This window comes from Coregonus lavaretus, assembly GCF_964263955.1.
Source record: "Coregonus lavaretus genome assembly, chromosome: 29".
Classification (NCBI taxonomy): domain Eukaryota; kingdom Metazoa; phylum Chordata; class Actinopteri; order Salmoniformes; family Salmonidae; genus Coregonus; species Coregonus lavaretus.
In genome coordinates this window covers 37,370,746-37,385,326 of record NC_140016.1, presented here as the reverse complement: position 1 = coordinate 37,385,326, position 14,581 = coordinate 37,370,746, and the positions used below count along the sequence as shown (strand labels likewise).

Here is a 14,581-nt window from a genome sequence, read left to right as displayed (position 1 = left end):
ACCAGCCCAGAGACCCACAGTGCACTGCTTTCATTTCCTCCAACTGTAGACGCTGCCAGGTAATAAATTATGGGAGGTTGTTGTTATTTCTCAAGGTCAAATGACATGACTCTGGTCACATCCACTGTGCTAACAGTTGGTGCGTGATCCAAAATGAGCCGAGATTACCACCAATGTTCCTCTAATGCCTGGAAGGCTGGTGATGAAATCCAGTCACAATGTATTTGATAAGGCAGAGCGCTAAATAAAGGCCCAACAGAGATCCGTCACACAATAAAATGAGCTGCACCTCTATTAATAGCCTGGGTGGTCCAGCGTGGCCCCTAGCACATTAGAGAGTGGCCTGCCCGGGTCCAGGGCATTAGCACACATAGCTGACTATGTGAAGTGATGGATACTCTGGGCAGATTAATCAACAAGGTGCCTAACTGATCCAGCTTAATATGATACCACAAGCATGCCAGTTGTCTGGAGAATTCTCATCAGGCCATTGCCTTAGCTTTTCACTTTGTGCTAGCTGCTAGCGTATTATAGCAGTAGAGACTAGAGAGAGAGAGTTAAATTCAAACAACAGGCGGTGAATCAAAGGGAAAGGTACCAAGATCCCATTATTATCTCAGCCTCTTTCCCAGAGGTTATTCTTCCTTCTCTTTAATAAACCTATAACTAAATGGATTAACAAATGTAACAGTGCTTTCAAAATGGCCATGTTTCCCAAGGAGAAAGGTACAAGCTTGTTTGAAAGCTTGTTTTTGGTTCCTGAGCTACAGGCTTAAAAAGGCCTCAGTCAGGTGAACTATTGATAGCTATGAGGCATGAGCTCAAGAGAAGACAAACCTCTAATGAATCAATCAGGCCTTTTGGCCACAGAGGCACTGACACAAACACTGTTGGTTGATGGGAAGGTGCAGCTTCCTTTGGCCAATCACAGCAAAGCAGGCTCTTTATGGAAACTGAGGAGAGAGGGTGACCTGAAAGAGAACAGCCATCAATGACCCTCAGTCAGTCTACCTCCACAACACCTGCCTCTGGTCTGGTGAGGACATGAAAGGGGCTACTAGTCCAGACTACACACACAAACTACACACAAACCACACAGATGCACACACCCAACCTAGCAGAGGCTATGGGCCCAATTCAGATTTAGGAAATGTATGCCTTTCCTAAGCACTTCTCAGTAGTTGGTATTCAGAATTACAGTACCTTATGCAGGTGCGTAACAGGCTTTGCAGGCGTGGTTCCCTTGCGTGCACTGAATAAATGTAATTACACTGCTGAAAACCCTCCCACTTGCTAGCCAACAGATTTTCTCCCAGAGTTTTCATTCAATAAGGTTTCCCTTTAAATTTGGTGTACCTTCAATTCAAATTTTCCACAGAATGGTTCAGAATATTAGTAATCAATGAAAGAAAGCCAACTGCTAGATTTAAAATGACTTGTATATTATTTAGAGTTAGGAAAGTATTCATGAATAATAAAAAATAAAATAAAAGGTTTGAAGAGCCTTTACTCACAAAATATATTGGTGAATCAAAAATACATTGGTTTGATTCATCCTGAAAGTTGCCATATTTAATTGTTCAACCATTAAATATTGGAAGGTGAGAAAAGTGTACAATAAGGGTTGAACAGTAGTCCTATAAATCTACCCTAATCATGGATCTGTGTTGACTACGGTCCAGTCGTCATGAACCGTGCGCCAGGCTCCAGGTTTAAACTGCTACGTATCGTCTGCGTTCCATAATGATTCAAATAGGGCCAAATTATATCACAACTTGTAATACCTTAGGCTAATATGATCCACTATTGCTAGCAATCCTCAGGAACAACCACACGAATGTGACAAAGGAAATAAAGGTAAACTAACATTGTAATGGAATGATGCAAAATGTAAGGAAACTAACACTAAAGTCAGTGACAGAAGCCAATAGCTTGGGTCTCCAAATTTCATCCTAAGTTACAAGGCCAGCATTTCATAAACTTCACTGTGGAAAAGGTGATACTGTATGTTGACATGCTTCAGTTTGCTGCCATATGACTGGTTTCACATCTTCAGCGATCATAAGCTAAAATAGATCTAAAACAAATGTCATTTATATTCACAATCCCCTTATCCAAACGGCTGACTCATTTACCTAGCTCTTATCAATATCCATAGCCGCTGGAAAATGTTTGGGGTTGGGGTGTTTAGATTTTTTTGCCTATGGGGGGATGGGAGGGTTGAGAATTGTTGGTCAATGGGGGGGTAGGAGTAGTGGTAGAATTTCCATTTTTGCATGCGCTACAGAGAGCTACAGTGAGGGGAAAAAAAGTATTTGATCCCGCTTTTGTATGTTTGCCCACTGACAAAGACATGATCAGTCTATCATTTTAATGGTAGGTTTATTTGAACAGTGAGAGACAAAATAACAACAAAAAAATCCAGAAAAACGCATGTCAAAAATGTTATAAATTGATTTGCATTTTAATGAGGGAAATAAGTATTTGACCCCTCTGCAAAACATGATTTAGTACTTAGTGGCAAAACCCTTGTTGGCAATCACAGAGGTCAGACGTTTCTTGTAGTTGGCCACCAGGTTTGCACACATCTCAGGAGGGATTCTGTCCCACTGTATATCGGTCCACTAATTCAGGACTAGTAAAGGCCCAGTGCACTACTTAAAAATATATATACAGTGGGCTCCTAAATTATTGGCACCCCTGACTGGCAATGCACAAACAAAAGTATTAACAATATAATTATAGAGATAAACTCAAAATACTAACATGTGAGAAATAACATCTACCAAAATTAAACCAGGAATTAAATTCAAGTCTTAAGGAACTATATTGAGCCATTACATCACTTCCTGTTTCACTAGGGTATAAATATGAGGTAACACACATGCAATATCCCTTTGTCATCCAACACCATGAAGAAAACAAAATAACTGGCAGTTCAAAAGAGACAGATGGTTGTAGACCTTCATAAATCTGGTAATGACTACAAGAAGATCCACAAATGATTGAATATACCACTGAGCACGGTCAGGGCAATTATACATTTAAAAAAAAGATATGGAACAGTTGAAAACCTCACGGGTAGAGGACGCAAATGCATTTTACCCCCCAGGATAGGGAGGATGATGGTGAGAGAAGCAACAAAATCCCCAAGAATCACTGTGAAAGAATTGCAGGCCTTGGTGGCGTCTTGGGGTCACCAGGTTTCAAAAAGCACCATCAGACGCCACCTCCACAACCACAGGCTCTTTGGAAGGGTTGCCAGAAGAAAGCCCTTTCTGACCCCAAGACACAGACGCAAGCGCTTGGAGTTTGCCAAACGTCATTTAAATTATGACTGGAAGAAGGTGCTCTGGTCAGAGGAGACCAAAATTGAACGTTTTGGTCAGATACAGCATCGGCATGTTTGGCGTCGAAACAGAGATAGCCATATCTAGCCGCGGCTATGCTTCTCAATGTGTAAATCAAAGTGCATGGAGAATGGTGTTATTTCTAAAAGAAAAAATTAAGTAGATGTTGTTCCACTTGGACCCGACAGGTAGCTCAACCTTATTAATTGTTTCATCATGCGTAAAGGTCGTGGAATTATGAATTAAGTCTAGGTCAGAATACAGCGTATCTGTTGACACACCTCCGCCACGCCTTCATTTCTTTGATCTAGGTCAGAATGCATGTATGGAGAATTCCCCCCCCTATACGCACACTATATAGGCCTACCCACATAAAACAATACTATAGTATAATATGGTATTAATACTATAGTACACACTGTAGTGTTTTTGTGTACTTTACTGTAGTACACTGTAGTGTTCACAGTGAATACTGTAGTATTTACTATAGTATACTGTAGTACACTATACTATTTACAGTTAACTATAGTATAAATACTGTAGTAAAAGAAAACTATAGTATATACTATAGTAATTAATGTAGTGTTTTTGCAGATTGTACTATACTGTAGTATTTACTGTAGTGTTCTTGCAGACATTACTGTAGTACTTACTATAATATTTTTGTTTTATTATCTTTGACATACAGTGAGGGAATAAAGTATTTGATCCCCTGCTATTTTGTACGTTTGCCCACTGACAAAGACATGATCAGTCTATAATTTTAATGGTAGGTTTATTTGAACAGTGAGAGACAGAATAACAACAACAAAATCCAGAAAAAAGCATGTCAAAAATGTTATAAAATGATTTTTGAGATAATACTGTAGTATTTACTATAGTATTATACAGTATACCACAACATTATATAGTAAGTACTACACATGATCGAGGGATACTACAGTGTGTAGTATAGTATTCTAAAGTATACTACTGTTTACTACATAATTATATATTAAGTACTGTAGTATTCTATTGTAAACTGTAGTATTTTTTCGTGTAGGTATAGACACACAGTCACGTGGACAGAGAAACTATGTGAATAGGGGCCAGAGTGTGGACTGAGAAGTACATCAACCAACCAGGATCCAACGTAAGATTGTCGGATTACATGGTTTCATAAGACTGAAAAATGTCAGTCCTACTTCATGTATTCTGCTGACTAAGAAAGTACAGGCTTCTATGATTGACATTATTGGTGAAAGAGAAAATGGACTGTCCTCTGGTGAAAAAGTAAACCTCCTGGGTCGTATTCATTAGGGCACACCGTAGCAAAACATTTTACAATGGAAAGCGTAAACTAGTGTTTCTTATTGGATGATTTTAGGTAGGGGAGAGTGGGGTAAAATTGTGTAATTTTTTACATTCAGCATCACTCCGTCAAGGGAAATATAGGATTCTTTCTAACAAAGATATCTACATATATTTCAGGATGTGTATCACTGGAAAGTTAAGTTATGCCGCCAACAAGTTCTTGTACTGTATGAAATATTACCAATAACTTTTAAAAACCATGTATATCTTTATTTCCCAAACACTTTCAATCATTTTAAGCATCTTTTAACATAGGCTTAACACCTAACAAACACTTTGTACTTTTTTAAAACACTTATAACATAGGCCAGGCCCTGTTGTTACCTCATATCCCAGCGATAATGCATTGCATTATGCCTGGGAAGAAAACACTTCAATTTGCTCAACTTGCCATTGGCTCAACTTACCACATAGCCATTGGCTGAATTTACATTTAGACTATATTAGCCCACACAGCTACAAGGATGCACTTTCATGCTAGGATTAGGACCTCATATTGAAGCTTACAGAGACCCCAACAGATATATAGAACAATCTTAAAAGTATCTACTTTGGTTTAGATATACTGTAAGCATCATGAAACCTCTAACACAATAAATTCATTTGACATGGTGAAAAATCTTTTTTTTTTTTTACTTTTTCCATGTGGTTTCTTTCTTCACAGACTTCATGAAATCATGACCTCTTCCTAAATATTTGGTCAAATGATTAATTTTGTGTATGGTTTCCTAGAAACGAGGGTGGCACAACTTTGGCTCAACTTACCCCACTCTACCCTACATCCATGTTTCAGTCCATTGTCTTCTGTTTGGTGCCTAATGAATAAGATTCCGGTAAATTATTCTTCCAGAAAGGGCTGTGAGCTGAGGCAGGCAGCAGAGACCTGATCACTCCTCCTGGCCTCCAAGTGATTTCTGTTCCCCTTATTCCAGCTCATTAATGACCACAGATAGCGATGGAATCACTCAGTGGAACAATGTCTTTAAACATTTATGCAGGCCAGCCTCCTTTCCCTCTGTCTCTCTTTTCTACTGAATCTTAATGGACCCTCAGCTCGCAGCATAAAATATGCTGACAAATACAAGTAGAGGAAATTAAGATGTTAAATATGCACTATTCAGAAATCGCTCCGCCATTTCCTGGTTGCTAAAACTGTAATAGTTCACCTAATTTCAGATTATGTGGCAAAACAAGCAAATATAGTGCAGAGAATCATTGTACCATCTAAAACACTGTGAAATATATTTTCCATAACCAAAAATAGTGTATTTTCAGCTGTTTGAAGCTGGTGTATAAAACCGAAAGTAAAAGATGCAAAAACTAAACTTATAAACATGAAGCATAGAAATAGCGCAAATAGAACAGATCTAACACTTCTTAGACATGCTTTCAATGCGAATGACAGATCTATAACACACATTTCTATGTGAATTTGGTTGAGTTGCCCAAAAAGTTATATATTGCAGCTTTAAGATGACAGCCCAGTGTTGAAAAGTAACATTGTGAACCATCCAAGTTTTATTGCAAGCCGTTAAAGTGTGTGTAACTGTGGAGCGCTGTTAAAGTGTGTGTGGTGACACGTAAGCTGGCTGAGAGGACTGTAGTCCGTGGTGACAGCCAGGTTTCCATCGGCGATGGTGGTGACAGGCATAAGCAATCACGCACACCAGTATACATTAGAAGCACATAAACACACACCTGGACAAACTACAGACACAAACAGTACCTCTCTCGCTCTCTCTCATGTGTTCCCTTTCGGTATCTCTCTGACACATGCACACTTTCACGCTTACAGACACACACACCAATCTTGAGCCAGTTCCGTTGACTTATCAGGCTGCCACCTTTGTGTGAAAATAGGCTTAAATCAAACATAGGAACCACTCAACCTGCTTTGGAGAGTGTTTGGTAACGTTTCTTATGAAAGAGGCCAATAGCAGCTTTTATGCTACTGAGCTGTGTATTAAGAGAGAGGAAGGCCGTGGTGAATGTGATTTCTGGGGTGAGAACGTCTCTTTATTTAATGTTTAGAAAGAGGAGGGTCTTATAGGAGAAGAGAGGCACATGTCACGCCAGATCACATTTATCACATTTAAGGCAGTGCCTCAATGCTGCTCACTTTGGCTCAGTTGGCTCAGTTGGTAAAGCATGGCGCTTGCATCGCCAGGGTTTTGGGTTCGATTCCCACAGGGGACCAGTATGAAAAAGTGTGAAAATGTATCCACTCACTACTGTAAGTCGCTCTGGATAAGAGCATCTGCTAAATTACTAAAATGTAAATGCATTGCATGGAGCCATGGAGACTGCTGCTCAGATACTTTGGAGAAATGTAGGTGGGTAGTCTATGGCCCTATACAATCTGCTATATTTTTTGTCTAATTCGATTTTCTCCGTTTAGTTTTTATATTCTCTCAGTTTCTCAGGGGAAAAATCCACAGCAATGTTAATACTACATCAGGAGACCATTTTTGAGGTCTGGGAAAAATCTAAGACATTTTCATTTTTGGGTGTAGATACCCTTTAATTCAAGTGTCCCCAGCAATAGACGTGTTTGGTTAACTACTTTGTAGTTAACATTTAATTGAGAAGGCTTTGGGAAAGTCTTTCCATCTACCAGAAGACGGTTATCATTATTAGCATCATCTCTAACGGCTACACAAAGTGGTAGACAAACGCGCACACACAGACACAGGGGCATTCCCACATTGCCTCTTCAGAAATTTGAAGGAAATTACAAATCACTGATGCATTTTGTTCATGTCATATAATAATCTTGGGCATATTTTTATAAGTTCAGTATGGATTTTATAGGGCCCTAAAGATGTTACCATGTGAAATAGAGGTGACTAATAGGCCAAACCCAAACCACCGAGGGTATTAAGCACATTTCACAAGAAGCCACTCATGAAGGTTAATAATATGCAGAGAGGTGTAAAAATCCCAAAATATTTTCCCTGTTGTGGCCTGGTAAAAGTTAATCGATTCCCTGTGGAAGATTTGACATTTTCAAATTAGGTTAAATTCTCTATACCTCTATGTGCATTCTACACTCAACCCCATAACTTCTGCTGTACAACAAAGTCAACACACACACACACACACACACACACAATTTGGGTGACTGAAATTGTAGAAATGGGAAAGGAAGATTAGGAGGAAAGCAGACAAGCTAATTAAACTAATCAACAAGCGAATAAATACTTAGCAGACTGAGAGCAGGTTGTCACTGTTAAGCTATCCGAAGCTCCAGTTTATCTTGTGTTGGTTCCTGTGGACAGCATCCAAGCCAGTCCATTTCTGCAGCTCTCTCTCCAGCAGGGTCTCCTTCAATGTGCTCAGGTTGGTGTCCAGGTTTAAATGACAGAACACACTAAAATAATGTAATCAGTATTCATTATATCAGTGGCAAGGGGAAAAGTCAACATCAGTCCCCTCTGTCATTCCTAAATGCCTCTGGGGATTCTCTAAATGTTACTTTATTTAAATCTCCCATCCACTCATCTCAATTCCATTCAACTAGACTAATTAATATTTGGTTTGCTGTCTAATCAGCTTTCTACTGTCAAGGAGTGGAGTTTGATAGAGCTCCCAAAGATAGCGTAGATAAAGGGAATATCAACCTGTGTGTGTGTGTGTGTGTGTGTGTGTGTGTGTGTGTGTGTGTGTGTGTGTGTGTGTATGTGTGTATGGGATTAACCTTTGTCTAATCTTTCTAATTACATTGCGTATAAGGCAATAAAGTCAAAAGGCAGAACCATCTAAATCCTCCCTTCTTCCCCTGGAGCTCTAAACCATAGCCTCAAACTCCATTTCCCATCTGTCCCTTCTCCCCACACACTGCACTGTTATAGAATGCAGTCATACTTATCTGATCTATCAGAGCAGGTAGCAATAAAGCTATCGTACAGGCAGACCTTGGGCATAAGGACATGTCATGCCTCATTACAGCGTGTTATATGTCAGCGTTATGGTAGAAACAGATGATGTTATGGAAATTACTCTGAATAGGGCTACGCTGTCAGTGAAGCCATTTCCAGTCTGTTTCAGATGGTGTACAGCTAATGTCAAACTGCCTGTCTGGTCCAATTGGCTGGCTAATGAGAAAAGGAACCAGAGAGGGACAGAGGAGTCAAACCCCTTACAGCCCATCTGGCTTTGAAGGGCTTCAACAGTGGCAGGCTGTGGCAGTCGACTCGTGTGGCAGGGTTTCTTAACAGTGGCTGGTGGTCCATTATCTACTGAGGTTTATGCTCACTTTCTCAGCAGGGGAGAATTGGTGAAATATGCCCAGTTCTTCTTGCTCCAATTGGTATTACTGTTCTGGATTCACCCAATTTGAGAGGGGGCCGACACACAGACCTTGGCAGACAGTGCTGTAATTTTACGATGATCAGCCTGGAATAACAGCTGGGGGATTGAGGCTTGGTGCACTATAGCCCTGTGACAAGCAGTATCTAAGGGAAAGGTGGGTGCTGGAAGTGCCAGGCGCTTTGTTGGGTAAGGAAATTCCGTCCTGATTTAGACCACGCTTAACTTGGCTCAGCTGAGCAGTGAATCTGTTACAGAGACAGACACAAAGATCACCAACTCACAGTGTCTCTGAATCGGTTTCTGCTCGTCTCTCTCTCTCCTTTATGTCTATTCTGTCCATCTCCCTCAGCTGATGATAAATGTGTCTTTGAAAAAGGTGCAGATGTAAACACAGCTCTCAGTGCAATGCTTCTATATTGTTTGCTTTAGACCCATTCAGTGGTATTGCTTTCTCAAATCATAGTAATGGAGAGAGAGAGAGAGCAGGAGGCCAGTCAGAAACAGAAGCCATGACAGCATTTAAGAGCCGCCAGACTCTTATTGAGAGAAGTTCAATAGTCAACAGGTATTCTGGCTAGCAGCCCAGCTAGCACAATGGAGTGTATTGTCAAAACTGTTACTAGAACATTACACATACCAGTACTCAAAAATAGACTGGCATTGCAGAAGATAATATGGACTAACACAGCCAATTTAAATCAAAGAGAAAGAAACGGCTCAGAACATTTATAGACTAAACTGCTAGGGGTTGGATAATGCTTTGTTGGAAGGACCTAAAACTAGAGTTTCTGTCATATTAACCGTCATATGTAACACCATATTTTAGCTCTGTGTTTCTTCCCACTTGACTTTTTTCTATACAGTATTTAATCCATTATGTCTCATCGGTCAGTCCATGTTACAGTAACATGGTTATTGCTCATAGAGGAAAGGCTGTTTCTTCTTTGCAGATTTCACAGTCTATTTACTCCATTGATTTGTTTTCAAAATGGGTAATTTGCATGTTTTCTTCTTTTTGACAAAAGATGTGGATCGAGGCTATTCTAATACCTACCCTAGATTTCCTCCATTTCTGCAATGTCGTTCTTCCGTCATCGAGTGAAATATCATTAGCATTTATTCAAATTAAAAGTAATCATGTAATCCACGTGTCATTGGGAAGACGGGTGGATGGATGGAAGTGCTGCAAATTAAGCTGGTTGGCTGGCCTGAAGTCGGCGTTTCAAAAAGTAAAATAAGTTATTCCAGTCAAATTCTTTACACACAGCATCGGCGCTTATCTCTTAGAGTGTGTGTATTTTTGTGAGTATGTGCTTGAGCAAATGCATGTGTGTGTGAATGCATATGTAAGAGTATATGTGTGTCTAGAGGGAGAGAGAGTTCAATCCCCTCCAAGTTTTAAGTACAGACAAGTACACTAGGCCTTCTCTATAGACCTGCATAAAAATGCAATCAAACAACACAGTTCTACAAATGTAATATGTTTTGGTGTATACCGATGGTTGTTCGTCTTTGTCATGAGCCTCTCACTCCACCGGGTTACCACCTTAATTTTCTTCCACTCTGCTCACCACTCTCTCTACTCAGCCTAACTAGCTCCACCTGTCCCTGCTCTGCTCTGCTCTAATTACTCTGCCAGCTGCGCTGCATTACCCACTACCTCTCCCAGTATTTAAGGCCCTGTCTTTCAGCTCTCCGGTGTCAGATCGTCTGCAAAGCTCACACCCGGAACCTGTTTGCTCGCGCTTCTGGCTCACCCTGGTTTTGTGACCCCGGACCTGCCTGATTTTTGGATACTCTTCTGCCCCAGGAGATCCAGACCTGCTTCTGCCATAACGACTCCTGACTACTCTTCTATCCCGGTAACTCTGACCAGCCTTCTGCCTTGCTACTACGTATTTTGGTTTTCCCTTGAACTGTACTGCTGCCTTGTTTCATTCCGCCCTGTTGTGTCTGTGTCTCCCCCCCCCAGGACTTCTGGACCACCCACCACCGGCTTCATAGGACGCATCGCTGCCACTGGGGGGGGCACAGACCCAGCACATTGGACGGGATCCCTGTTACCCCTGGAGCCTTCATTCACTCCCTACTTCCCTTTTCCCTTAAGTTTTAATAAACTTTCTGGTGTGACGCAATTGTGGTCCTCTGGTCGTCTGTCTGAACCGTGACAGTACGATCTGACCATTATGGACTCAGCGCACACTTTCCCCGACATGGAAACCGATGAGCATGAGCAGCAGTTCCAGCAGCAGCAACAACAACTCGCCATGATCATTCAACTCCTCACCAACCTTACCCCAGCCAGTCTGCCCACCAGCCCTGCCCCCGAGTTACCTGCCCCGGTCATTGCAGCCGCTGCTCCGGAACCCAAGATTGGAAACCCCGAGCGGTTCAACGGCGATTCAACCCAGGTCCGGCCATTCCTGACTAGCTGCCGACTTCAGTTCTCCTTGCAGCCAAGGACCTTCGCCACGGAGGGGGCTAAAGTTGGGTATGCCATCACTCACCTGACGGGCCGAGCTCGACTCTGGGGAACAGCAGAGTTCGAACGTCAAACCCCCGCATGTGCAACCTTCGACCTGTTTGCTGAGGAGATGCTGAAGGTGTTTGACCTGGATTCACCAACCGCAGAGGCGTCTCGTGAACTGTTCAGTATTCGACAAGGCAGACGTACAGTCGCAGACCATTCCATCGACTTCCGAACCCTGGCTAGACGAAGTTCTTGGAACACACCATCGTTGGTGGACGCGTTCTTCCATAGTTTGGCTGACTATATCAAGGACGAGTTGGTCTCCCATGAACTGCCTTCCACTCTTGATGAAGCCATCGCACTGACTGTCAGGATCGACAGAAGGATACAGACCCGTCGTCGTGAGAGGGGGCGCCAAGGTCCACCTACTACCGGCATTCGGAGAGATCCGACTGGGCTCCTGTCATCTACTGCCACTCACCCAGGTCAGCTTGATCAGTCTGAGCCTATGGAGATTGGGCGAGCCTCTCTCACTCCTGCAGAGCGCCAGCGCCGCTTCACCTCAAACCTCTGCCTCTATTGTGGAGGTGATGGACATCGTGTGGTAACCTGCCCTTTAAAGGGCCGAAGCTCACCGGGCATAGGGGGAGTCCGGTTGAGTTCAATGACCATCCAGTCCTCCGACCGCAAACCCCTGCTGCAAGTTCACCTCCGCCTCTCTGACTCAACTCACACCCTGGCTGCTCTGGTGGATTCTGGCGCCGAAGCCAACATAATGGACGTCAAGCTGGCACGCCAACTGGGACTGGAGAACCTCCGTTTGACACCTCCTATTCCTGCCCGGGCACTGGACGGACACTTACTCGGATCGGTCACTCATGTCACGGCCCCGGTCTCGATGGGTCTGTCCGGAAACCATCAAGAAACTATCCAGTTTCACCTGCTCCCCTCTCCAGGCCAACCCCTCATCCTGGGTTACCCATGGCTCCGCCGGCACAACCCTCAGCTCGACTGGGTGACCGGGGTGATCAGGGAGTGGGGAGAGGACTGCCACCGAACCTGCCTGCTTGCTGCCGCACTACCCCCTCGGCCAGTACCTACTAACTCCGCTCCTGACCTCTCCAATGTCCCAGAATGCTACCATGGTCTCAGAGAGGTGTTTAACAAAGCAAGAGCCACATCTCTGCCCCCTCACCGACCGTACGACTGTGCCATCGACCTCCTCCCTGGAACAGCCCCTCCAAAGGGTCGTCTTTATTCGTTGTCTGCTCCTGAAAGAAAGTCCATGGAGGACTACATCAATGGTTCTCTGTCCGCAGGATTAATCCGTTCATCTTCATCTCCTGCTGGTGCTGGCTTCTTCTTTGTGGGGAAGAAGGACGGATCTCTTCGCCCCTGCATCGACTACAGGGGACTCAACGACATCACAGTGAAGAACCGTTACCCTCTGCCTCTGCTCACCTCTGCTTTTGAGTTGCTCCAGGGAGCCACTGTTTTTACCAAGTTGGATCTCAGAAACGCTTACCACCTAGTGCGGATCCGGGAGGGAGATGAATGGAAAACCGCATTCAATACACCAACAGGCCACTACGAGTATCTGGTTATGCCTTTTGGCCTCACCAATGCTCCTGCTGTGTTCCAGGCTCTAGTGAATGATGTACTGCGGGACATGTTAAACAAGTTTGTCTTCGTTTACCTGGATGACATCTTAATCTACTCCAGAAACCTGTCTGAACACACCCGCCATGTCCAGCAAGTCCTTCATCGTCTTCTGGAGAATTCCCTCTACGCCAAGGCAGAGAAATGTGAGTTTCACGTCAAGACAGTGGCCTTCCTGGGGTACATAGTGGCAGAGGGAAGTATCCAAATGGATCCTGCCAAAGTATCAGCAGTCACTTCATGGCCAGTTCCGGAGAACAGAAAGAAGCTGCAACAGTTTCTGGGGTTTGCTAACTTCTATAGAAAGTTTATCCGGAACTACAGTACCGTTGCTGCCCCTCTCACTGCTCTAACCAGCACCAAGCAACCCTTCACCTGGACCCCAGCAGCCGACAAAGCCTTCAGTACCCTCAAGGTGAGGTTCACCTCCGCTCCCATCCTCCAGATGCCTGATGTGGACCGGCAATTCATTGTGGAGGTGGACGCCTCGGATGTGGGAGTTGGTGCTGTGATTTCTCAGTGGGCTGCGGAGGATAGGAAGCTCCATCCCTGTGCCTTTTTCTCACGTCGAGAAGGCACTGCGATGCATGACTTCACGCAACCCCCACTCCTGGTCGCAGCAATTGACATGGGTGGAGTACGCACACAATTCTCTGACCTGCTCTGCCATCGGTATGTCCCCTTTCCAATGTGTTTATGGATACCAGCCTCCTCTATTTGCCAGCCAGGAAGAGGAGGTTACTTGCCCATCTGCACTTGCTTTTGCCCGTCGATGTCGCCGCACCTGGTCACAAGCCCGAGCCACACTCCTCAGATCCGTTGCCAGCTACACTACCGGGGCCAACCGTCGGAGAATTCCTGCTCCCACCTACCATGTTGGTCAAAGGGTGTGGTTGTCATCGAAGAACCTGCCACTCAGGGTGGAGTCGCAGAAGCTGGCACCTCGGTTCATTGGCCCATTCCCTATCATAAGAGTGATTAGCCCAACTGCTGTCCGGCTCCAACTGCCTAATTCCCTGAGGGTGCACCCCACTTTCCATGTGTCTAAGATTAAGCCCATCCATGAGAGTCCGCTGGTCCCTGCTGCGCCTTGTCCTCCTCCTCCACGGCTCGTCGATGGTGGTCTGGTTTACACCGTCCGCCGCCTGCTTCGGTCCAGACGGAGGGGTAGGGGTCTCCAGTACCTCATTGACTGGGAGGGCTATGGACCTGAGGAAAGGACCTGGGTGCCAGCTAGTCGGATTGTGGATAGGACTCTCATCACCGCTTTCCACCAACGGCATCCTGATCAACCTGCAATCCGTAGGGGCCGCCCCAGAGGGGTCCCTAACCGTCCTGCCCGCTCGGCTTCCTGTCCTGTGCCTGATCCTGTCTCGGGACCTGTCCCATCTCCCGACCACGGCCCTCCGGCTTCCTCCGAGGATGAGGACGTTCACTC

The 14,581-nt window shown here is 44.3% G+C and overlaps 1 protein-coding gene across 1 annotated transcript in view; it reads right to left on the bottom strand.

Moving 5' to 3' along the window:
* The window catches only part of LOC311105136 (ecto-NOX disulfide-thiol exchanger 2-like), a gene marked incomplete at its 3' end in the record, with an annotated part of 419,761 nt that overhangs the window by 325,146 nt on the left and 80,034 nt on the right, over window positions 1-14,581 (bottom strand). The gene's annotated exons all lie outside the window — the stretch shown is intronic.